Source organism: Myodes glareolus, chromosome X (assembly GCF_982192425.1).
Source record: "Myodes glareolus chromosome X, mMyoGla1.1, whole genome shotgun sequence".
Taxonomy (NCBI): domain Eukaryota; kingdom Metazoa; phylum Chordata; class Mammalia; order Rodentia; family Cricetidae; genus Myodes; species Myodes glareolus.
The window spans coordinates 64,593,154-64,618,275 of NC_142053.1; the positions used below are offsets into that span (position 1 = coordinate 64,593,154).

General features: G+C 30.6%; 1 protein-coding gene across 2 annotated transcripts in view; it reads right to left on the reverse strand.

Annotated features, from left to right (window-relative positions):
* The window catches only part of Pcdh11x (protocadherin 11 X-linked), a 727,015-nt gene that overhangs the window by 628,631 nt on the left and 73,262 nt on the right, over nt 1-25,122 (reverse strand). The gene's annotated exons all lie outside the window — the stretch shown is intronic.

Here is a 25,122-nt window from a genome sequence, read left to right on the forward strand (position 1 = left end):
GAGAGGATGTGGGGTGAGGGAAACAGTCATCCATTGTTGGTGTGAAGGCAAACTTGTGCAGTCACTGTGGAAATCAGTGTGGCAGTTTCTCAGGATACTGGGAGTCAACCTCCCTCAGGACCCAGCAATTCTACTCTTGGGAATATACCCTAGAGATTCCCTAACATACTACAAAAGCATTTGTTCTACTGTGTTCATAGCAGCACTATTTGTAATAGCCAGAACCTGGAAACAGCCTAGGTGCCCCTCAATAGAAGAATGGTTAAAAAAGGTGTGGAACATATACACATTAGAGTTTTACTCAGCGGTAAAAAACAATGACATCTTGAATTTTGCATGCAAATGGATGGAAATAGAGAACGCTTTACTGAGTGAGGTAAGGCAGACCCAAAAAGAGGAACACGGTATGTATTCACTCATAAGTGGATTCTAACCATAATTAAAGGTCTTTGAGCCTATTATTCGTGATCCTAGAGAAGGTAAATAGGAAGATGAACCTGATGAAGACTATTTAGCTATCCGCCAGGAGGTAGGAAATAGACAAGAGTCCCAGGTAACCTCGGGTGCATGGGGCGGTGGGAGGGTTCATGGAAGGGGAGAGGGTTAGAGAGAATGGAGTAGGGGAGGAATGGGGAAAGCTCGGTGGCCTGGGATGGGGAGGGGAAGGAGGAAGGATGAATATGGGATCAGGGAAGAATATATTTTAACTAAGGGAGTCATTTTAGGGTTTACAGGAGACTTAATTATATATGGGATCCCAGGTCCAATGAGAGATCCCCAGATTGTTCGCTGGACAGAGGAGAGGGTGCCTGAACAGGCCTTGGCCCATAACCATACTGATGAATATTTTGCTTATCACCATAGATCCTTCATCTGGCGAAGGACGGCGATACAGACGGAGACCCACATTGGAGCACTGGACTGAGCACCCCAAGGTCCAAATGAGGAGCAGAAGGAAAGAGAACGTGAGCAAGGAAGGCAAGATCAGAGGGAACCTTCATCTGACGATGGATGGCAATACAGACGTAGACCCACAATGGAGCACCGGACTGAGCCCCCCAAGGTCCAAATGAGGAGCAGAAGGAGGAAGAACATGAAAAAGGAAATCAGGACTGCGATGGATGCTATCACCCACTGATACAAGGGGACGGATCTAATGAGAGTTTACCAAGGCCAGTTGGACTGGGACTGAATGAGGACGTGATCTAACCAGATTCTCGGAATTTGGCCGGATTCTCTGAATGTGGCTGGCCCGAAGTCTTTCTGAAAAGCCATTGACTATGATACTGGGACCTGTTTCCTCTGCATATTCTGGATTTTGGGGATCCAGTCTGTTTGGATACTCACCTTCCTGGACCTGGATGGAGGGGGGAGGAACTTGAACTTCCCACAGGGCAGGAAACCCTGACTGCCCTAAGGGACGAAGAGGTCGGAGGAGAGGGTGTGGGGGGAGTGGGAGGGTGTTGGGAAGAGGGGCGGAAATGGAAACTTTTATAATTTAATAAAATTACTTTCAAAAAAAAAGAATATATCTTCAAACTTCTAGTTTTAACTCCTAGGTAGTTTACATTAGTTAACTGCCATTCCTAATTGATGTTAATCTTTTTTTAAAATATGTTCTGAGCCAGCCAGTGATGACACATGCCTTTAATCCCAGCACTCAGGAGTCAAAGACAGGCAGATTTCTTTGAGTTTGAAGCCTACCTGTTCTATGTAGCGAGTTCCTGGGAGACTCCAAAAGAGTTACAGAGAAACCCTGTATCAAAAACCCTAAACAAACCAAAAACAAAAAATATATTTCTTTGTTCAAAAGTTAAATGGGCAAAATTTATAATAAAAGAAACATAGTATGCTAAATCACTAAAAACTAATTTTTCAGTCCTTCAAGTATGTCCTAGTCTTCCTTGTCCTGAAATAATAATAAAACTCAATCAAGGTAAATGACTTTCTTCAGACCATATCTTTGGTGTGGGAGAATTATCTGTATTCTGTCAATCGTGTATTTTAATAAAACGCTGATTGGCCAGGCAGGAAGTATAGGCAGGTAAACCAGACAGGAAATATAGGCGGGGCAGTGAGAACAGGAAAAGGCTAGGAAGGAGGAAGTCCATTCCTCCATTCTGCCCAGATCACTGAAGAAGCAACATGTGAGCTGACAGATGAAAAAGGTACCAAGCCATATGACTAACATAGATCAGAATAATGGATTAATATAAGCTATAAGAGTTAACAAGAAGCCTGAGCTATCAGGTTTTTATAATCAGTTTTATAATCTTATGGAGTCCTGTGTGTGATTTCTCTTTGGGGCATGCTGACTGTGGGGTACCAAGCAGGACAGAAATCCCAACAAGCTGGCCCTTCATGCTACATATCTTCAATTTAGTGTACAGCCAGACTTGAAAACCAAGGGTCAGAACGTTCAGTAAAATAGATTCTAACTAAATTTGCAGTTACTTCTCAAAAGGATGACCTTTTGGATCCTGACAAAAACTCTTTATTATAAAGAATTCTCAGTAAGAGATAAATACCTAGTAATTGTATTAAAAAATAAAAAAAATGAGCGCCACAGATTTTTGTATGCTTTATTTTGTTAAAATTTGATGCTTTTAAAGATTATTGTTTTATTGGTTTGTGGGGAACTTGTTGTATTAAGTTTAGAGATTTTGTTGTGATTTTTTAGAAAGAGCTATAAGTTGGGGAGGCTCTGAAATAACTTAAGGGAGAGGAAGAATATCATCAAAATATAATAAAATTGAAATTTTTTTAAATAATAAAAAGTCATAACAAAAAAGAAGAGAATCAGACGATGTCAAACTGATGCCTACAAGAGATTTTCTTTGTAATTTGAATGAACTTTACTGGAATTTTTTAAAAGCAAAAGAAAACAATAAACTCTGCTTCATGATTCTGGAACATTAAGCTTTCTTCACAGGTTTCTTTGAACCTGGGTACCTATCTTTCCACTGCACCCAGATGTTTACCATATTGAAAGTGTCCAGAATTCTTGGGTTCAAGTGATTCTCCTGCTTTAACCTCCAAAATGTGTAGAACTACAGGAATGATTCATGGAATCTCAACAACATGGCTATTTAAACGGGACCTTAACAATGAAAACAGCTGCCATGACAAATTGGATTAGGGTAATTTCATGATGCCTTACCCGTAAATGGAGAGCTACATATAATTATAACTGCCAAGATAGAGAAAATTAGTATTCACTATGGATGAGAATCCTAAATGTTTATCCAATAAAAGTGGCCAGCCATTAAATAAATACATAAATTCAGGTAAAAACAGACTCACCAAGTTACTTTGTATATTTAACCATATATAAAACAAGTAACATAAGATGTAAAATGTATGTAACTTGTAACAATAAAAAGTTTTTCTTCTATAAAAATAACAGACTAGAATTTTAAGAGGGAGCAGAGAGAGTGAGACATGGGGCATGATTGTAGGGAAAAAGGAAATTGTATAATTACGTTTGAATTATAAAATCGATCAATGATCTCTTTCATGCTGTCTTCAGTAATATTCTATTACTTCTGAAGTGTAACGTTTTGTGGATGAGTCAGATTTAGAGTACAGAATTTACTATGTCAGGTAATTAAAGTGTATAATATTTCAATTTTTTGATTTTCTTAATATTTTTCTTTGCACTGGGAAATTATACAAAGTAAAACGTTCTAAAATAATTTAGAAACATTTCATGTGTAATACCCTTAGTCTGAACTATCATCTATATTAAATTAATAACTAATACAAGTATTTGGTTAAGTCTATTAAAAATGTTGCATAAGTTTTACAGACTTTGATGTAGAACTTAATGTTTATTTATTAATGTTGAGTGGCTAACATTAAAGATGTCTGTCTACAGTGTCAGAGACAATTTCTGGTTAAGGTCAATAAGACAGTATTTTCAGAAGGGGGAAAATAGTATTGCAAATCTGGGCTTCATCACAATATTTTCTCCCACATGTCTCAGGGTTTAGGAGTGTTCCTTTTTTTTTTGTATTTCATTTTCAGAGTTTTCTGATACTTGTTTGTTTGTTTTCTTTTTAATGGTGTGAAAACAGTTCTACTATGAAGCCTTGACTAGTCTTGAAGTAATGTTCATCCTCTTGCCACAACCTTGATTTCTGGGATGTATGCTACGATTCCCAGCTCTTGAGTGTTTCCACCTTTGCACAATTGAAAAGAGGCTCACCTAATTTCTTTTGCATCTAAAAGGTTCAAAGTAGAGCATCTCCCTTTCTTATTCCTTCAAAAAAAAGGAATAGGAAATTTTCTTGGCATGAGAAATTTATTTCTTCTGGGTATGAGTGTGTCTCCTTCTTTAGCAAATTGAAGAGAGACATTCTCAGGATTGAAAAAAAAGGTCCTTTATCCTGGTGTTTTTGTGCTTTATTCCAGGGCAATGAAAAACTACTCTGATATGATCTATATTTTCTGACTGTTTTAGAAGAAACTTAATACTATGATTTTGAAATGTCCTCCATAGAATCATGATTTGAATAATTTCCCCATATCAGTTATTGCTCCTTTCAGAGGTGATATAACTGGAATAGGTAGGTCAGTAGTGTGAACATTTGAAGTAGATGCTAGATCCTCATTTCATCCCTGTTTTCTATCATGAATAAGGTCATCTGTCATCTATTACTGCTGCCATCATATTCCACTCAAGCTTGAGGAGTCAAGTGTTCACAGCCTAAACGATCTCAGATTATTAGTTAAACAAGCCCTTCTTTATATAAACTGCTTATGTCAGATATTCTGCCAGATCAATAAGAAATGAAACCCACAAAAGTTTTCAGTCTTCTCAAATAATTTCTACCTCCAGTGTAGTATACTTTTAAAGTAACACCATAATATGAAAAGTGCCATCTGTGGTCTAGAAGCATAGCTACTAATCATATTTATAGAATCATCAATGTATTAAACAAACAAGAAGTATTTAATTTTAGTAAACATTATGACATTTATTTTTAGAAGTAATTTATGGTTATGATCAGTTTGAATTATTATCAGTAATATATTTATAATGCCAGATATTTACTTTTTGCTCAAGAAAAATTAAGTTTTAAAATTTTTACCATACTCAATAACCTCCAGTAGAAGAATAATAATGTCCCTGTAATTTCTGCAAATTATTAAAAATCAAACTTCAAAAGTAAGATACATTTTTCCTAAGTAAATATAATCATAATGGTACTAGATTAATAAATGTTTATTTTTAAGCAAATAGTTACATTAGTTGTTTTATACAGTGATATAAATTTCTCTGCTTAATTCACATACTGAATCCTCAGATTGATTTTAATTTGCCGAATTCTAGATGTTCACTTTATCACTTTTTCAACATTTTAACAAGTTTAAGTGACTTTTCAAGGTTTGCTATTTTAATATTGACACCTCTTGTGAAATAAGGAAATCAAACTAGAAATGTAAGCTTCCTAATGAAGAAACAATCTTCCCTTTATTAGTTGAACTCCAATAATCTCAACTACATCGATAAAGAAATACACTCATGTATACAATTTTTCTCTCAATTTTTCATCTAATTTTGGAAAGCAATTTATTAAATGATATTGTATTGTTATACCTTCATGTACCAAATTATCTAGAATGTAGAAGTAAATACTCTATGTAGTTCTTTGCTCAATTTCTTCATGTTCAATGTGTTGTGGTGATGTTTTCTTTGCAATGCGGCTTTTCTATCCATTTGTGGGAAAAATATAGTTTTGTCAACAGCCTGGGTTGTTTGGAAATTTTCATGGTCTCTTTGGCCAACAGCTCAGTTATTGCAACCCAATCCAGGTACTAAATAATTTGGTGAATAGAGGCCATATTTTCCTTAAATGTCCCTTAACTTTAGCTGTCTCTTCCGATATTCCCTTCCTCAATTCACTTTTCCCTCCACCCCTCCACTTGATCCAAACTTTCCAGCTTCCCAACCCATTCATAACTACCTATTCTATTTCCTTTTCCTAACAAAATTACGGAAAGGTAGATATGAGGATAATGACATCTTTTCCTGTCACCATCATGAGCAGACCAGATGTTGCTGTAGTGATGTCGAAAACATAGCTTGATAGTCATAGCAGGAAAATATGTAGAACCACAGTGATCACTATGCTCCATGGTAATGCTGCTGTTCACACTACTTACATTAGGCCTGTGGATGCCATTAGAGCATTATCTGTGGTTCTACCCATCTTGCAGCTACAAATGTTCTTAGGAGGTGCAGATGCCTGCAGCAAATGGAAGATAAACTAAGGTGGGGGCTCTGTAACTCAGTTTCTGTGAAGTTACCAAGTGAAGATAAGAGATCTTTTGGTGATGCAGATGTTTTGATTGACTTGTGTTGTTGTTTGAAAAAGTGCAGTTGACTCACTGATTCACTGGAATAAATAAAAAAATAAATAAGAAAATAAATAAATAAAGTGTTTTTATGCCTTAGGATTTAGATTTTTCTAGTCCTAAGAGAATAGGTTTTCCAAGTCTAGATTACAATATAATAATAAATGTCAAAGAATTCTGGCAATAAAATAATATTTAATACTTATCTCAAAATAGAAGAAACTCATAGTAAACATTCTCTGTCAATATTTCCACCTTCAGTTACAAAGATAAGAAAGTAAAATTTACAAATGAAATTAATCTTGGATAATATTTTTTAAACTTTTTGAAAGCCACTATTACTTCATAGTAATCTTTAAAAATAAAGAGACTTGGATTTTGGCTATTGTTCTTAATATGTGATTTCCTATAATATAGGGTATTGAAATAATTTGCTATTATTTATTTTATCAGTTCTATAAGTATTAACTACTGTCTTTCTGAAGGAAACTTATCATTTGAAAGTTTGTGGAGAGAATTTTAAAGAAACCCAAATCCTCCATGGAGGTTCAATGTTTTTCTATAAAAGTCAAAATATTTTACTATGACAAGAAAAATGGGAAGAAGTGCTAGGGAATGTTTCCCTATAGTAAATATTTTGTAAACCTTGGAGACATGTTTGTTTGTCATAACTGGATAAGAGAATGGTGTTAAAATGCAGGATTGAAGTACACAGTGTTGCTAAACTTAATATAGTACAAAGGACATTCTTTGTACCAAACAAAAGACAGATACAGAGTTCCAAATATCAATTCTGTCAAGGATAAAAAATCTTGAATGAACAAAGTAATAACTTCAGACCTTAAAGAAGACGTATTTGTATTCAAAGACAGATTTTACTCTAAATTCTGTACCACTGGAATTGAAAATGTAAGATCTAATGAAGAATTAGAGACGATCAAGAAAAATATAAATGGAGACTAATTTAATTTTTTTCATGAGAATTATTGGTACAAATATCAATCTTTTAAGGAGAGTAAACAGACTATAACAAAACATAGTTTGCTTAGATTTTCTTATTTTGTGATTAATAGAACATTTGGCAAACCTGTAGTCAACAACAACTAACAACTAGTTTTATAAAAATGTGAATCAGCTTTTATGAGAAGAAACTTTTCAACAGATTTTTATACTAGCAAAAATTAAAAGCAAATGAATTTTATAAGAAAAAGAAAAATAATTTCCATTTTATTCATCATTGGAGAAATGTATCCTCTATTCACTTTGCTTCATGTATGTGTAGGAATGGGTACATTGCTGGTTTCAGACAACTACTTTTGGAAGGTAGTTACTTTATTTCTAGCCAATATGTGGTCTAGGAATCAGACTTGTGTCATAAGACTTGATAGCAAATGTGCTTACCCAGTAACCTTTTCAATGCCATCCAAACTAATTATTTTATCAAAGTAATATTTGTGTGATGAAAGAAAGCACCACTTAAAAGTCCAAAAACATGGTACCTTAACAGTATAGTGTGGTGGCTTTTATGCACATGTAAAATATAATACTGAATTCAAATGAATTTGATTAGTTTACTAGACAGCACTACTTTAAAACTAGAAAAAATGATTTTGCATACAGCTATCTGGATTTCAACTAAATTTTTACAATGTAAAGTGATTCATATTATTATATCGGTTCTAATTCAGGGAAATGTTAATCAGATGAAAAAATAATTGAAACAAAAGAAAGTGTATGTATGCACAGAGAATATTTTCTTATCATACATGATCAAATGTATAACACATTCATTTTATATTTTGTACAGTATATTACATATAATAATGTATATTAAATATAATATTACCTTTATTTATTTTTGTTGTTATTTCATTTGTTTAGACAAGGTAATACTCTGTAGTTCAAATTGTTCAGGAGCTTGCGGCAGTATCCTAAATAAGCCTCTTAAGTGTTTGGATTATACATGTGTGCTACCACAACTAATAATATTTCATAACAAAAATAGTTAATGCATATGAAAGTGAAAAATTTATAGAAACCATAATAATTTAAATATATCAGTTTTTAGATGATTTCTTTAACTAATATTTTAATTTTTCAGATCATATATAAACTATTGAATAACTTAAAGATACAGTCAGTACAGTATGATTATGGAAATGTGGAAATTTTTTCTGACCTATCAATATGTTTAATTTAGTTTTTCAGAAATAATACTCATCTACTACACAATATAAGAAAGACAATTGCAAGTCAGCGGAAATTTTACCATTTTGAAAATTATAAAGCTGATCTAGTCTATCCTTCACCTATTATAGCAATAACTCTCTTGTTTATTTCTTACTTGACTTAATAGCTATCAAAAATGTCAAAAGATGTGACAAGTCTTGGTGGCTAAGGATTATAAAATAAATCTTTTGAAAGTATAAAATTCATAAGGAAATTCATTTTAACATGTTATTGAGTTGGAGCTTTTCTATTCCTTATGATCCTCTGTTGATAAAGATTAACAATATAACACAATAAATGGTACACTCACTTTTATGATTAGTTTATAAGAGATATCTTAATTTAAAAGAAGGGAAATATAATTTTTCATCATCATAGGAACATATATACATACATATATATGTATATATATATATATATATATGAAAAGTCACGTCTTGAATAGCCTGTTCTCAAAATGGAGTTCTAAGCCATAATGTCTAGAAAAAAATTAATGATATTAAAATGTTTAAATGATAATCATTTGGAAATGTGAAAATGTTATTTAACATATAAGATTCTTAGAGTAATTTAAAGTATTAAATGTGATAAAAGCAAAATAATATTTCTATTTCACCACTGGGGCTCAATGCAGAAGTTAAAACTGTAGCTAGGTACACTCTCTTATTATTAATCTAGTCTCAAAAAGTTATAAGCAGTTGTAGAAAAAAAAATGTTTAATGTTTAATGTTTACAAATATGTGTAGTATCAAATATATTTCAAAGAGTATTCAGCTGTACTTATGTACGTTGCTAAAAATATTCATTTCTTTATAATTCTCTTGTTATACTGAGATTTTTGACTCCATTCAAAGTCCAAGTAGAAAATCCATTCAACGGTTACTACTACTCCCATATGAAATTATTAAAATAAATAATTTAAGTAAAATGGTTACTACTGTTCTAACTAGCCATACTCCTATTTCTTTTGACCTAAACTCTTAAACAAAGGAACTCCATACTTTATAAAAGTTGTTCTTTATATAATAAAAACCAAGAAAATGTTATTGTAGCACTGATTTGAATTGAACAAGATATTCCAATGAAGATTTATGCTTACCTAACTATATGAATTATTCGGGTCTTAAAAAATGCTTTCTGGCTTTGTTGACCATTATAACAAAGAAAAAATTTTCTAGGAATAGTCATATAAATTTGATTAAGTAAAGAATTTATAATAAGTATTTTAAATTGTTTAAAGAGGAAGAGAGATGTGTTTCCTTGATATATGATTATTTGCTATTCAATTATGATGCATTTTTATTATGTTTAAAATGATGAATAACCAGTCTTGTACTAAATAACTCTCACATGCATATTTGCATGTAAAATAAAACCCATATAAAACAACAGCATTAATATGACAGATTGACAGGTTTTGTTTTGCTTGCTATATAGTAATTTAGTGCAATTACCATTTCTCAACAAATTGACAATTATTGAATATATGTTTTTTAAAATGTAGCAAGATTTATGAAGAAGACTGAATTAGTAAATATTTAGAATATACTTATACTTTTAAGAAATGACAGATACCTTCTGTGATAAAAGTGCAGTTTGTAATTAGGGAAATTGCTGAGAGAACAAAGAAAAATAAAAAATATGAATCTAAGTACCTTAAAAATAAGCAAAATTTTAGCCATTATATTATCAACGTAATTTAACTCTTTCCCACATTTTGTGCTTAAATTAATTTTATTATCAACAGAGTTATCTAGATTTGTAGTAATTGCTATTAACTATATTATGTAAACATGTACTTGTAATAAATTCAATTCTTTCTATTAGGACTATATTAAAGTACTAAAAATGTCTCTAAGTATTAAGGTAAATGTGAAATAACTATCCTTGAAATGTATTTACAAAATCATTTGATCACTTCAACTTGTGAATAATGTCTAATAAAAGACATTAGCGAGATAGTGCATTTGTGATTAAAATAAAATTCTGTATCATAACTGATTCAATGAGTTAAAACTTACACAATATTCTAGAGAGCAAATTAAAGCTTGTCATTAAAGAAAGCTTTTGTGTATGGAAATAGTATTTGAGATGTATGTATAATATCCAAATCCCTTAAAAATATGAGCAAATCCACTAAGGAAACCCAAACACATGATAAAAAATGAATTACATTCTAACTGCTGTGACCTTGTATTTTGAAATGTCCACTAATGGAGAAAAAGAACTGAATATAACTTTGATACCAATATAATTATAAATCAGTGATCCATAATCTATTATACCTATTTACTGTCTATTATCTTCAAACCAGCATAATGAGGAGAAATAGAAATAACTCATACATATGTTTGTGACAAGGAAGCCAACATCTTTTTCCTATAAAAACTTTCAAAACTCTTGGTTCTATGATCAATTATTATTTGAGAATGACGATCAAGCAATTCTGTAAGTCATCCTCTATTTAGGCTATAAACAAATGGTCTTATGATAAATAGCTATTTAGAAAAATGTGGAAAGATAAAAGTAAATTACATTTAACATTTGAAAACTGTCATTGTTTAGATCCTGGTCAGATGCACAGTGAGTCAATGTGTAGAAGTAGAAGACATATTGTTTCCTTCTATTTGAATCATGATGAAGAGAATGTAAATCTTGCACATTAACTATTAATACAATTTTGTCTGCTTTGCATGTCACTTTCTTGTCGATTTAGCATTGCGAGCACTACATAAGATGAACCATATCAGTTCAAGTAAGGATTTACCCTGTGTAACTTCGATGATTGATTTTTGCTGCTAGATATTTCTTCACAAGATAAACTTATGTTAGCAGAGATGACCTATCCTAAGAGTTGTATTGCTAAGATAAAATCAAGGTCATAGATGAAGTTAACTCAATAATTGACTTTACTCATATGAGCCTCTAATTCGTTGCCTTAAAGAAAGAAATTAAAGTCTTCCTTGAATTTAATGAAAATAAAGACACAACATACTCAAACCTATGGGACACTATGAAAGCAGTGCTAAGAGGAAAGTTCATAGCACTAAGTGCCCAATTAAAGAAAACGGAGAAAGCACACATTGGAAACTTAACAGCACACTTGAAAGCCCTAGAAAAAAAAGAAGCTGATTCACCCAGGAGGTCTAGAAGACTGGAAATAATCAAACTAAGGGCTGAAATCAACAAAATAGAAACAAAGAAAACAATCCAAAGAATCAATGAATCAAAAAGCTGGTTCTTGGAGAAAATCAACAAGATTGACAAACCCCTATCCAAATTAATCAAACGTCAGAGAGAGAACATGAAAATTAATAAGGCCATGGATTTTTTTTAAACATTTTTTGTTTGTTTGTTTTTACTTTTACTTTTGATTTTACTTTTAAATTTTGTTTTAAGTGAGGAAGGTTTCAAAGGCAGAAAGTGGAAAAAAGGGAGAGGGAGATGATTAGGATTAGGTTGCATGATATGAAATTCACAAAGAATCAATTAGAAGTGAAAAAATGTAACTGTCAGAATACCAATACTTGTTTAGAATCCATAGACTTATATAAACAATAGTATATGTTTTCTAGCATCTTTATGCGCTCTAGTTGAGATGATATTACACAAGATAAAAATAATAAATATTCATTTTGTGAATTGAATAGTTATCCAGTAATGAAAATTTAACTTTGTAATGCTACATTGACATTCATCATTATTAAATTAAGCCTCTTCGCTGTTTGGTGATTTATTGCTGTTGTGACAAATATCACAACCAAAAGCAACTTAGAGGAGTTAAGTGTTTACATGACTCATAGATTGTTATCCATCATCAAGAGAAGAAAACCAAGGCATGAACCTGAAGGCAGGAACTGAAGCACAGACCACAGAAGAATACTGCTTATTGGTTTACTCTCTGTGACTGTCTCAGACTTAGCCAGCTTTCTTCCGACTTTTCCTGATGTTTCTAATTTTCTAACAATTTTCCAAAACTTATGAACACACATGTAAAACAGTCACTCAAAGAAATAGTTTCATGTTTTTTTTTCTCAAATCTTTACATTTGAGATTTGTTAAAGATTATGTATAGATAAGAATAATATACCATGTAAATTATTCACTATGCAATTGGAGAATAAATAAAATTTCTTCATTACCCCACAGTGTAATTATATTGTTATATACCAATATTTATCAAGAAAACTAATCTATTAAATATTTTTAGAAAACAGATTTCAAAGAATAAAATAGAGCTCAGAGCAACAGTTTTAATGATATTTTTATCATGCACACAAATTTCAATAATTTTCCATGTGACAGTTATACATGTCCAAAAATTCTGTTTATAAGGGTTACATGCTTGATATTAAACAAACACAATTGAGGATTTAGATAAATGCTTCCATCATGTAAAAATTTATAGGAAGCTGTTGAAGACAAGAGATTGAGAAAAACTGTCACATTCCTAAAGCATACAGATGGATATACTGCTTTGGTTCATGCAGAAACCAGCTAAAATGGTCCAAGAAAGGAATGCATGTTTTGTTAGCAATGACGACATTTTTACTTTTCCAATTTCAAAAGGACATCTACTTAAAGATAAACCCATGCTACTACTATGTTTTCTAAAGTATGAAAAATGACATTGTGACCATTTCTACATCCACTTGAAAAAGCTCCCCATAGGAATTTCAATTTAAAAAACAGTGTGTTTGTTAGTGTGGTATAACTATTTGTAGTTGTTACCATAGCAATAACTTTCTTCATGTTAAATTGAAAGATTTAAATGTTTTTTAGAAAAACATAATATAAAAAATATTTAACTATACAGAGAAAAAGCAGGGTGAGATCACCAGAGAATGAAATACTGAACTTTAGAGACTTATATTCTTATTTTTTACTCAACCACTATCACTAGCCTTTCTTCATTTTACATGTATGTATTATTAAAAAGAGTTGCATTTCTGAGAGTTAATGGAATATTTATTAGAAATCAAATAAGCAGTATTTTACTTTTTATATTTTGATATCTACATTCACTCTCATATTCATTTACATAATCATTCAGTAACTTAAAGCGTTACTTTTAAATGAAAGTGATCTATAAAGTTCTATATTTCTTAAATTATTTATAATCCATTAAACTGTTTTTCTAAAATTTATCTATCCAGAAGTGATTTAGAAGACCACTTCATTCTACTGCTAATCATTTATTTTATTGTTTTCATTACTGACAGCAAAGTTTTTATTGTTCTATTGAATGCAGGATTCAGGACATTTCCTGTGATTCCCTTTTGAGAAGCTCCTTCTAAATAAACTATCATCCTTAAAGGACATGGTTTCCCCCCCCATAAAACAAGAAGAAATGCTAGCATAATGTAGGTCTGATGATATCATATCTTAAAAGTCAATGTGCATGTTTTTCTTGCAGAATAACCAGAGATATAAAACATAAACATGTCGTTACATACTGCTTCTACTACATCTACAATTAAGAGGTAATCATGACTGGACTTATAAGGAAAGAGATAGGAAAACAAAAACAAAAAGTTCTCCTGGTGACAAAAGAAAAGACAAGAGAGAAAATATGATTTTTTTAAAAGGCATATTATTAAGATGGAAATAAAACAATCCCAGATGGTAGAAGCAGTCAGTATATGGGAAAGTATTCATATTAACAACATCATAGTCAAATGGAAGTGCAGGAGAAGGTAGAGACAAATGAAGATAAGTGGACATCTGATTCAAGAGTTAAGTTAAAGAAGGTAAATGGAAGATATTTTTATATTGAAATAGTTCAAAAAGTAAATGTGGAGCCAGTGTCATTGATTGCAAAAGAAAACAATGCTGCCATATTTTTCTCTGTACTCACACATAAAATATGTATTAAAAGTAAATTTAGTTTATGTAATACTCTTTTCAAAGAATATAAAGCATCCAATCTCAAAAAGAGTTAGCAATGACTAATCTTAAACTATAGATTAAAACTACTGTTTAGAGAATGTTTTTCTTCAAAACATTCAGGAAATTTGAAGTAATTTCATTATTTTAGTAATTACTATATGTTCATCACTCTTGCTAGATAAATATATTTTACTTTTCTTTAGTATGTGAGAGAATAATTGGAGGTTCAGATATTGAATTTGATGATTAAGCTAATAAAATAATATACTGTTTAATACTGGCAAAGAAATTGCCATTGTCATCAAAATTGTATTTATTTCTTAGCTCTAAATTATTTTTTACAAAACTGTCAAAATATTATTGTCATAATTATGAAACTAGTAATTACTAAAAATACTTGATACAGATCTTAGTATATTGAATTAGATTTGGAATTTTTAAGAATTTTGTGATTCTGATGATTTCAAACAAGTACATGATTGTATTAGTAGCTCAAAAGAAAATGTTCATTCTTGATAATAAATATCTTCCTGTTTATCATTTATATAGTATAATAGTTTCTATAATGTCTATAACAAGCTCCATGAAGATAGTATTTTCAAACCTACATTTTTCTCTCAAGACTTTTAACTAGATGACCACTAAATCAATTAAATTTCAATCATTGAAAATGTACTAAGAGGGCTGGAGAGATGGCTCAGCAGTTAAGAGTATTGCCTGCTCTTCCAAAGGTCCTGAGTTCAAATCCCAGCAACCACATGGTGGCACACAACCATCTGTAATGAGGTCGGGTGCCCTCTTCTGGCCTGCAGGCATACACACAGACAGAATATTGTATACATAATAAGTAAATAAATAAATATAAAAATTAATAAATATATAAAAATAAAATGTATTAAGATACATATGGTCATTTACTCCAATAGTAAGAGAGAATATGTGCTCTTTAATTTTTTTCATAGATTTTAATGATCTATATGTTTTTCTTTGCTTCCCTCCCTACTTCTTCCTTCCCCTTCAACCCTCTTTCATGGTTCCCAAGCTCCAAATTTACTAAGGAGATCTTGTCTTTTACTACTTCCCATGCAGATTACATATTTTAAAATTACACTCATTTGTAGTGGTCAAATATAGTCTATTTATACACATACATTAACATGTGTAAGAAATAAAAGAATATGAAGTCTTATTGGTAGTACTCTTCAAATAATCCTATTGTAGTGGGTATACTCTCAATTAATGACCTTGGGCTATCTGAATCTATAAAAGTGGTGCTTCTTTTCTGCCAGTGTGACTTCTATAAAGGAATGAAGGGGACAGTTGCTATCTCTTTCTCTCTCATGTGGTGGTTGGAGATTGGACTGTTGGTTTCATTCAACCACAGGCATAATGGAAGAACACAGTGGTTATTTACTTTGTTGCATATCCATTAGCATATCCTAATTAATCCTAAATACACCCTTAATCAAATTCATTGTATATTTGCCTACATCCTAGTGAAAACCAGCAGAGTCCTAGTCTGCTGACTTCCTCCCAGGGTTTGGTCAGGTTGCCTCAGCATAGCAAAAGGGATTTTAGGAAAGCTTTAATCTGAGAGAAAAGAATCACCTGCTTGCAGTTCCAGTCTTGTCTCTATTGCTTTGCTTTAATTTTAATTTTCTTACCCTAAGTATCTATAAGTTCTTAGCTTTAATTCTGTCTCAATTTTAATTATGAATTCAATTTTTTGTTACAAATCTCTCTGCAATTCATTCTAGCTCTAATTACTATACATTTTTTCCTGTTTTCCTTCTTCATGTTCCTACATTTTTATCATTCTACATTCTTTACTCTTTCAATCTTATTTTTCCCAATATTATTTTTTCTGCTGTTACAAATTATCAGGCATATATGTTAGCAATAAAAATACTACAAAGAAAATTCTCAGGGACACATGATTTTTTGAAGATATGCAACAATATCTATCTACTAGTTTGTAGCTAACCTCATCTGCAGCTATACGGAGGCTTTGGTCATCTCTTAAAGGGGAAGCTACAGGTAATAAAAGGAGAAAACTGATCTATTGAGAGATCTGAAGAAATGGTAAAGAATATGTGCACTATTTTACATTTCTTAAGTGTGATAAATAGTATCTGGACATTGTTAGTCAATAAACAGCCTTTTAGTTATCAGCTGAATCACAGGTCCTAAACAAAAATAGTCACTCTACAGCATCAAAGGCTGGTACAAAGAGTTAATTGCTATTATGATTCAGAGCAGGGAGCTGCCTGTGAAGGAAGCATAGGACAACATAGGTGCTATTGGTCTATTTAAGTACTATGATATAATAAGAACAGACACCCATAATACTACCTTCATTAGTCATAAATCTTTGAAAGACATAGACCTAGCAATACTGCTCTGTGGAAGTTCTTTCTGTGATCCCTCCACAAGGACTTCTATCTTGCCAAATCGTACTGTCAGGGAGTTAAGTATACAGAGCAAGTTTACAAGTTTTTTTTGTTTGTTTGTTTTTGTTTTTAATTGCAGCATGGAACAAAAGGTTTGCCTTTCTTATTGTATTGACTGGAATTACACAGTTTGGCGAAAAAGTATTTTTATTAACATAACAGAGGAAAATAGTGCTCAGCATATGAGGAATAAGAGTCCCAGGGCTGGGTTATGGGTGGAGTGTGTTGTCACTCAAAAGAACATACAGATAAAGACAGACAGCTATTCAAAAAGTAGTATTTATCATGGGCTGTGCCTACATGAATTTAATGTCCATCAGATGTGTTAATCTCTGGTGTTTTGGTCTTCCAAATGTCAGCTGATCTTCTGTGTAACCTTGCAAATCTCATGATAATTCATGTTTAAATGGAATCTCAAATACAAAGTTATATTAGATAAAGAAAATTACTGTTTACATTATTATATTTAATAAAACTAAAATTATAGTTATTTCTAAAGTCTTGCTTTCATATGAATGCATACTCCATGATACTTTTATAGATAACCTATAAATATAGAAATCTGTACATTCAGCAATTAAAACATCATACCATTGTACAATTTTCTCAATGTATTAAAAATAAGAAATAGTTTCCTTAAGATTGGTCACATGTAATTATTTGAAATGTTGCACAATAAATGAAAAATATTTAAATATCTATGTTTTATTATTTTAGTTGGTATAGTGTGTGGGTATATGTGTTTATTTGGTAAAATATGTGAGAACATGAATTCTATTTTGATACACTTAACTTTCTATTAAGTATGATTTAACATTTCTAGATAAAGTGCATTGTAACATTTTCAAAGACTAAGATTGACAAAGACGTATATTCTACATGCAAAAGAACAGTGAATATTGGACATGTCAATAATATTTAAGTAAATTAGGATCTATGTTATTAGACCAAATTGAAGTTCAAGTTTGTCTTCTACGGGTGCATCTACTTGTACCTAGAAACTAAAAGACATTTCCAAAAGAAAATATATTGAAAATTAATTTATACTTAAAGCAGATAAATTTATCAATTATGCTAGGATGTTGTTTTGTTATATATTTTTGAACTGGTATCATGAAGCAGAATATTAATAAATGAAAAATAGTGCTCTTTATTTAGTATTTGTGTATGAGCATGTATACATGTGTCTATGTGTATGTGCTTGTGAATGCAGGTATTTGCATACAATGATCCATGTGTGAAAGTCAAAGGACAACATCAGGTGTCAGTCTTTAAATTCCACTTCATTTTGGATAGTGTCATTTGTCATTGTGCATGCCAACCTGTCTGGCTCAAAAGTTTCCATGGACTCATTTATTTTCCCAAAGCATCTTTTAACAGCAGTATGCAGCTTTACATGAAACTTGGAAATTCTAACTGAAGAACTTAAACTTGCATGCAAGCACTTTATGCAATGAACTACAGCTCCTGGGTCTAGTATTTAATTTTTAGATTTATTTAATGTATATAGGTATTTGCCTATAGATATGTCTGTGTACCTTGTTTGTGGTATCCAGAAACGTCAGAAGGAGGCATCATAATCCTCTGGAACTGGACTTATGGATGATTGTGAGATACCATGTAGGTTCAGGGAACCAAACCAGGGTCCTCTGCAAGAGCCACCTCTTAACCACTGAGCCATCTCTTCAGACCATAATATTTTATTTTTAAGTGAGAGCTTTTATTGTTCAGTTTATATTTTCAGTTAAAGAAAACATTTGGTCACAACATGTATAAACCCACATATATTGATAAAAACATAAAGTTATCTCAACTATTTTATAGGATAAGCAACAATAAAATTATTACTTTTAACAGAATCATTGCTCTCTCTCTCTCTATATATATATATATACATATACATATATATATATGTGATATAAAAATTATCATTTTTGATGTAAAAACCTTACCCATAAAATAGATTTTGAGCTAAGACTAAAAGAGTATTATTTAATTCGTTTTTCTACAGCAGGGTGGTTTTACAACTGCTAAATTTGTAAATAAAGGGAACAATTTACAGTAAGCATATTACCTGCATTGGTACATATCCTATATTATATTGTTATCATTTACCAAAATTAAGATTGCAAACAAGAGTATTGAGATCAAAACCTCCGTGTTATAATTAGAGTTATGTGTCAATTTTTTTTAATATACTTTTGTTCTGTTGTTGTTGAGAGCCTTAGCCTTTATTAACTAATCCACTTTCTTAGTCCTTGTTTAAGTTCACTTTTGTGACAGCTATTAAGAGATTTTCTTTAGTATTCATAAAATTATGCATTATGCATTGAGATCTACACAGTTTGGTTCTGTTTAACTTTGTCAAATGATACTTTTACTATTTTCCATCTTTTAGAAATAATATTAGTGATAAAATATTTTAAATAATCAATTTAAGCACTAAATTAGTTATCATCTGTATATCAGATGTACAAGAATAAAAAATTAAAAATTCTCTATCTAGTAACATTTAGCAGTTTCTTACATTTGCTTAGTAATACTAAATTAAATATCATTATCTGAAAAAATTGGTAATATTTGCAAACTCATTTGATTTTCAAAGTCTTGATTTCTAAATTACTTATTTGGTCATCTAACATGTATGGATCCATGTGGGACAATTAATAACAAGTGTATTTAATGGAAGTCATTATTGAACTATGAATACTAACCAGGACTGTGATAATTGCAATAAAGTCAAAAGTTACTTGAACTTATTAGTGTTACATTCTCACTTTAATAGAATCTGAAAGCACTAATGAAGATCTATTTATGATCACAGTTAATTTATTGCTGTCGGGTTTTCCCACTGGAGGTGCACTTTTATAATAACACCACCTTTTAAGGACCTAAAAGTCATTATCATTTAATAATCATCTTTTATTTATGTTTAGCAGAGATCAGAAATGATAATTTACACATCATGGAACTAGAGATTATGAATTAAAGTGAACTTAAATATGAAAGGAAAACTAAATACACTTTATTTTATAATTAATAAATGAGCATATGTTTTTACTAAACTCTTCTGAGACTTTTGGGGGGAAATAATATCTATACAGTTTCTAAAACACTTATACTATTCATTGTTGTATATTTTGTCTATATGATTAATGAATCTTTTATCCCATCTGATACTGTGTGCCAGACTGAGATAGTCAATGAAAATGAATGTTGCATATTTATCTCTACCACATATTTTTGATTACTCATTATCACCCATTTTAATCAACAAATCTAGTGGCAGAAAATATGCTAAAAATTTGACTTTCTGAAACCACATTTCAAAATTACTCTAAGGTTAATTGTATTCATTTTAGTTTAGGTATTTAACAAGGAGAGCCTGTGTATATATCTAGACTAAAATATCTTTTGAGATATTAAAATTAATTATAAAATTATATAAATAAATTGTAAATATATTATATTATATATATATAAATTATAATGCTTTAGAGATGGATATAAACATGTCAGTATTTGTATTGGGACGATCAGGGAGTAAAGTTGGCTTTTATGTTCTTTTAAGCTCAAAACAACCTTAAACACTGTCTGTTTCTGTTAAGGGAACAAATAAGCTCACTGACACTGAGATGTTGTATGAAGTTTACTGCTGACATCTGTCAGAAAATTAGGAAAATCAGAGGCAAGAAAAAAATGAAGACATATGTAACTTCATCACACACAGTAACTCCCCTGAGATTCAAAAATTAACTACTGTGTTGTTCTGGTTTGTGTACATATACTAAGTGTGATAGAGTAGCTTAGGCATATTTTTGGATTTTTTTTTATTAATTGCTGACTTCGCTGACAATAAAATCTAGATAATGAAAAGGAGTTTTAGAAATAACAAGTTATAAGAATTTTTAAAACTGAAAGCTAAACAGATAGTTTAATATCTTAAATTCAGCTTAATAACTCTTTTATGGTATAAAATATACAAATATATGTATATGTAGATAGATGATAGATAGATAGATAGATAGATAGATAGATAGATAGATGGATGGATGGATGGATGGATGGATGGATGGATGGATGGATGGATGGATGGATGGATGGATAGATAGATAGATAGATAGATAGATAGATAGATAGATAGATAGATAGATAGAGAGAGATGTGGGTAGATAGAATAATTTTTCAAGCAGTCTAAACTAGGAGAAATTATTAGTGAATTCAAACTGCATGATTTTGTTTCAAGCATAGAAAAAAGCATTTCACATCTAGATATTTTTATAAAAAATCTATATTATTTATTTTTCTTTGCATATATATTTTGCTTAAAAGCTTGAAAATGAACCTTACCAAGATCACACAGCTAACTAATTTAGTTCTCACATTGATTATTTTAAAAATCTTTTTAGCAAGCAGAATTACTTCTTGCTTTCATTGAACACTCTCTCTGTTGTTTCTCCTTTTACTCTCCAAGTATCAAAATATGACCTGCTATCTCAAGTTTGTATGTCAGTCTGTTAATCAAATTTAGGAGTCAACAAGCATATTCATGTTCTCAATCACATTGCTTACAAGTTTTATGATAATAACCCTAACACATTACCATTCTATGAAACATTTTTTAAGTGTGTAGAAAAATAATAACTTCGTGGTTTATGTCAGAGTATACAAAAAAATCACAGAATAATATGAACCGAAACTTTACTAAAATGTAACTTTTACTACTATTCTGTGCTATTCTATTTTATATTCAATAAATATTTATATATTTAATAAATATTCTCCACCATTACTAGAGATTGGGGGAGAGGTGAGAAGGGGGAGGGAAAAGGAGGGAAAAGGAAAAGAGGTGGAAATTTTAATAAATAAATAAATAAATAAATAAATAAATAAAAAGAAATCAGGGATTGTAATGCCTACAGAAGTTCTTTTATTTTGCAGGATTGTTTTGGCTATCCTGGGGCTTTTTTGGTTTTTCTTTTTCTTTTTTTTTGCTTTTACATATGAAGTTGAGTATCGTTCCTTCCGGGTATGTAAAGAATTTTGCTGAGCATTGCATTGAATCTACAGATTGCTTTTGGTTAGATTGCTATTTTTAATATGTTAATTCTACCTTCCCAAGAGCATGGGAGATCTTTCCACTTTCTGGTTTCTTCTTCAATCTTAAATTTCTTTCTTCAAAGATTTAAAGTTCCCATCGTACCAGTCTTTTACTTGTTTATATAGAGTTACTCCAAGATATTTTATGCTATTTTCCACCATTAATTTTAATTTCAGTTAAATTGAAACTGTAAATTTAACTAAATTTCTGTATATTCTCTCTGTTATTTGACATTTATATATATATTTTTTCTATTACCCTAGTTATGATCAACTGCAATTTTGCTACTATAATCCTCAATAAGATTGATCAGATTAACAATAATTAATTACCAACCTGTAAGACAAAAAAATTTTTAGAAACTTATTATTTTTGGCTTACTTATTTTCAAACAGTAAAATTAACTAAAATTTATTGATGAATCAAAACACTATTTTTTCTTGTTTGTTAGTTTTCAGGTGCCTCTCCTATAGAATACATGTAACTTTCCTGATAATACATTTTTTGCAAGTCAAAGTGCATTCACTTAATGTCACCCAACCTATGTCATAGCCTATTTTGTACCCAGGGCAGTACTTTTATTCCATTCTCATTATTTTTAACAAGCACTCCTAATATTATTTATTCATGATCCTATACAAATACCCAAGTAATTTAGGTACAATATATAATTATTTACTTGTATCATACACTCTAAAACAGAAATAAATTGCTTGCCATATTTCGATGAGTTATTTACAATCATATAGTGAAGTTGTCTATATAAAATTCATTGATATTTTAAGAAATAAATTATAATCAAAATTATATTAAGAAATTGGAATCCATCCCAGCAGGATTGTTTCATTTAAATTTGTTAAACAGTTTTTAAGAAAATGTGAAACTGCATAGAGTTGTCTTAGGGTATAGTTGACAAAATTGTTCCTTAAATGAAGTCTAGCATTCTAAATAAGACTTTTTTTCGGAATGTCCAGTGGATAGATCCACAATAGTTCTATTGTCTAGTTTCAGTTTTCTAAGAACCTGCTTCAACTTTAATTATTACTATTATTTCCTAAATAAACCAGTTGTGTTTACAATCTCATGTACTATTTACAGTAAATTACTAATTATGACTATAATTATTACTATAATTTATAATTATCAATATTAATAGTAATATATGTATATATATACATATATTACTATTAAAATTGATACCAAATTAGAGGATCCTGGCAGCTTTATACAAATTCAGTGGATTAAAAAAAATGTGCATGAAGTTCAGAGTAAAAATGATAGGTATATGGAATGAGTTCAAAGGAAGTATGAGAATTTAATCAAAATGCATTGCATACATATATAGAATTCTTAAATAACAACTAATAATACAAAAAATGGGACAACATACAAAAAATAATTCAGTTCCTTGGTATCTTTTTAGCTTTTCAAATACTTAAAGACTACCCATTTGCCTGTCAAAGACTGAAATAATTCATCACTACAGAAAGTTTTATTGGAAAGGGTTTCTTCAGAGTCAATTTTCCTATACCATTTACAATTTAAAGTTTGATGGTTCATTTTTTAAGTACTAAAATATTTGAATATATCATCATAATATTTCATGCATGCTTCTGTACCTTATGTTTAGTGCTTTTTGTTTAGACTTCATCCTTTTAATAATTATAGAAAAAGCCATATTTATTTTTTAAAGACAGAAAGACAGGACTTATGACATTTGTTAAGAAATGAACTGACCAAAGAAAATGAAATGTGCACAAAATCACAAAAATATTCTGATTAATATCTTTCCTGTTTTTTTTTACACAATTTACTTCAAAAGCAAACATCATGGTCAAACCCTAATCTAAAATGATTATCTTGAAATATCCTAAACTGGCTGCTTTGTGTCACTCCTTCAGATAAATCCCTATTTTTAGAAACATTTTATATAATCAAATATCTTTTTCATTTGAGTTCACTCAGAAAGACTGTTGTCTTAAATTTCTTTTTAAAAATATGCACCTTATAAAATGAGTGAGGTCAGTCAAGCAATTGTTCCATATTATACATCCCCTGGGATGTATAATATGTCTACAGATTATATATAATATGTCTACAAATTATATCCATCAGAATGAAATATTTGTATGCTCTTCTAATTCTTTGAAATAACAGTTATAATGTCAATTACAATTTGGTAGCACCTAATATGAAAAAATAGAAGATTTTTAAAAAGCTTTTAATATAAATATATCTGCAAATGTGTTTACTATCTGAAGAACACTATGTAAATTTTATTATTTTGCATTCCAGTAACTGAGCTTTCAACAATTCTGAAAGCTTCCCAGTAATCTCACACACACACACACAAAAAAAATACTCACATACTTGGTCCATGAGACCTCTGACATTTCTTAAAAACATGCAATATTTCATTCATGCTTTCCCTTGTCTTTTCTATCACAAGATTCAAATCAAGACAAACTAAACTCTTTAGATTAACTGCAATTTTTGAGAAAAAGTACTTATCTTTTTATAAGACAAAATGACCTCTATGTTTTTAAATAACTCAGACAAAACAAAAATATATAAAAATAAAAGTATGGTGACCAATGCTTAGTTCCACTTTGAGGATTGTGAAGATGATGACAGATATAGCCTTGACTTGAAATCATCATGAAAATTTATCAATAACCTAAATACTAGAAAAATGCTAGTAATAAAAGACTTTTAGATGGGATGTGTTGGGAGAATATTGAAGAAATTAGGGTCAAGTGATGTGGGTATATATTATCATATTTAATTATATAATGCATGAACTCCTCAAGAACAATGCCCTCTTATTTACCTCTCATAATCTTACATCTTTTCAAATGCTAAGATTAAGCTTTTTGTCTGAAATAATGCTTTAAAAACTCATTGTCTCACCTAGTTATTCTTAGCACTTAGAATTGTAGTTATTCTTAGCACTTAGAATTGTGTAGGGTTTTTTTTTGTTGTTGTTGTTGATGTTATTTGGGTTTTTTTTTTTTTTGAGACAGGGTTTCTCTTTAGTTTTGGAGCCTGTCCTGAAACTAGTTCTTGTAGACCAAGCTGGTCTGGAACTCACAA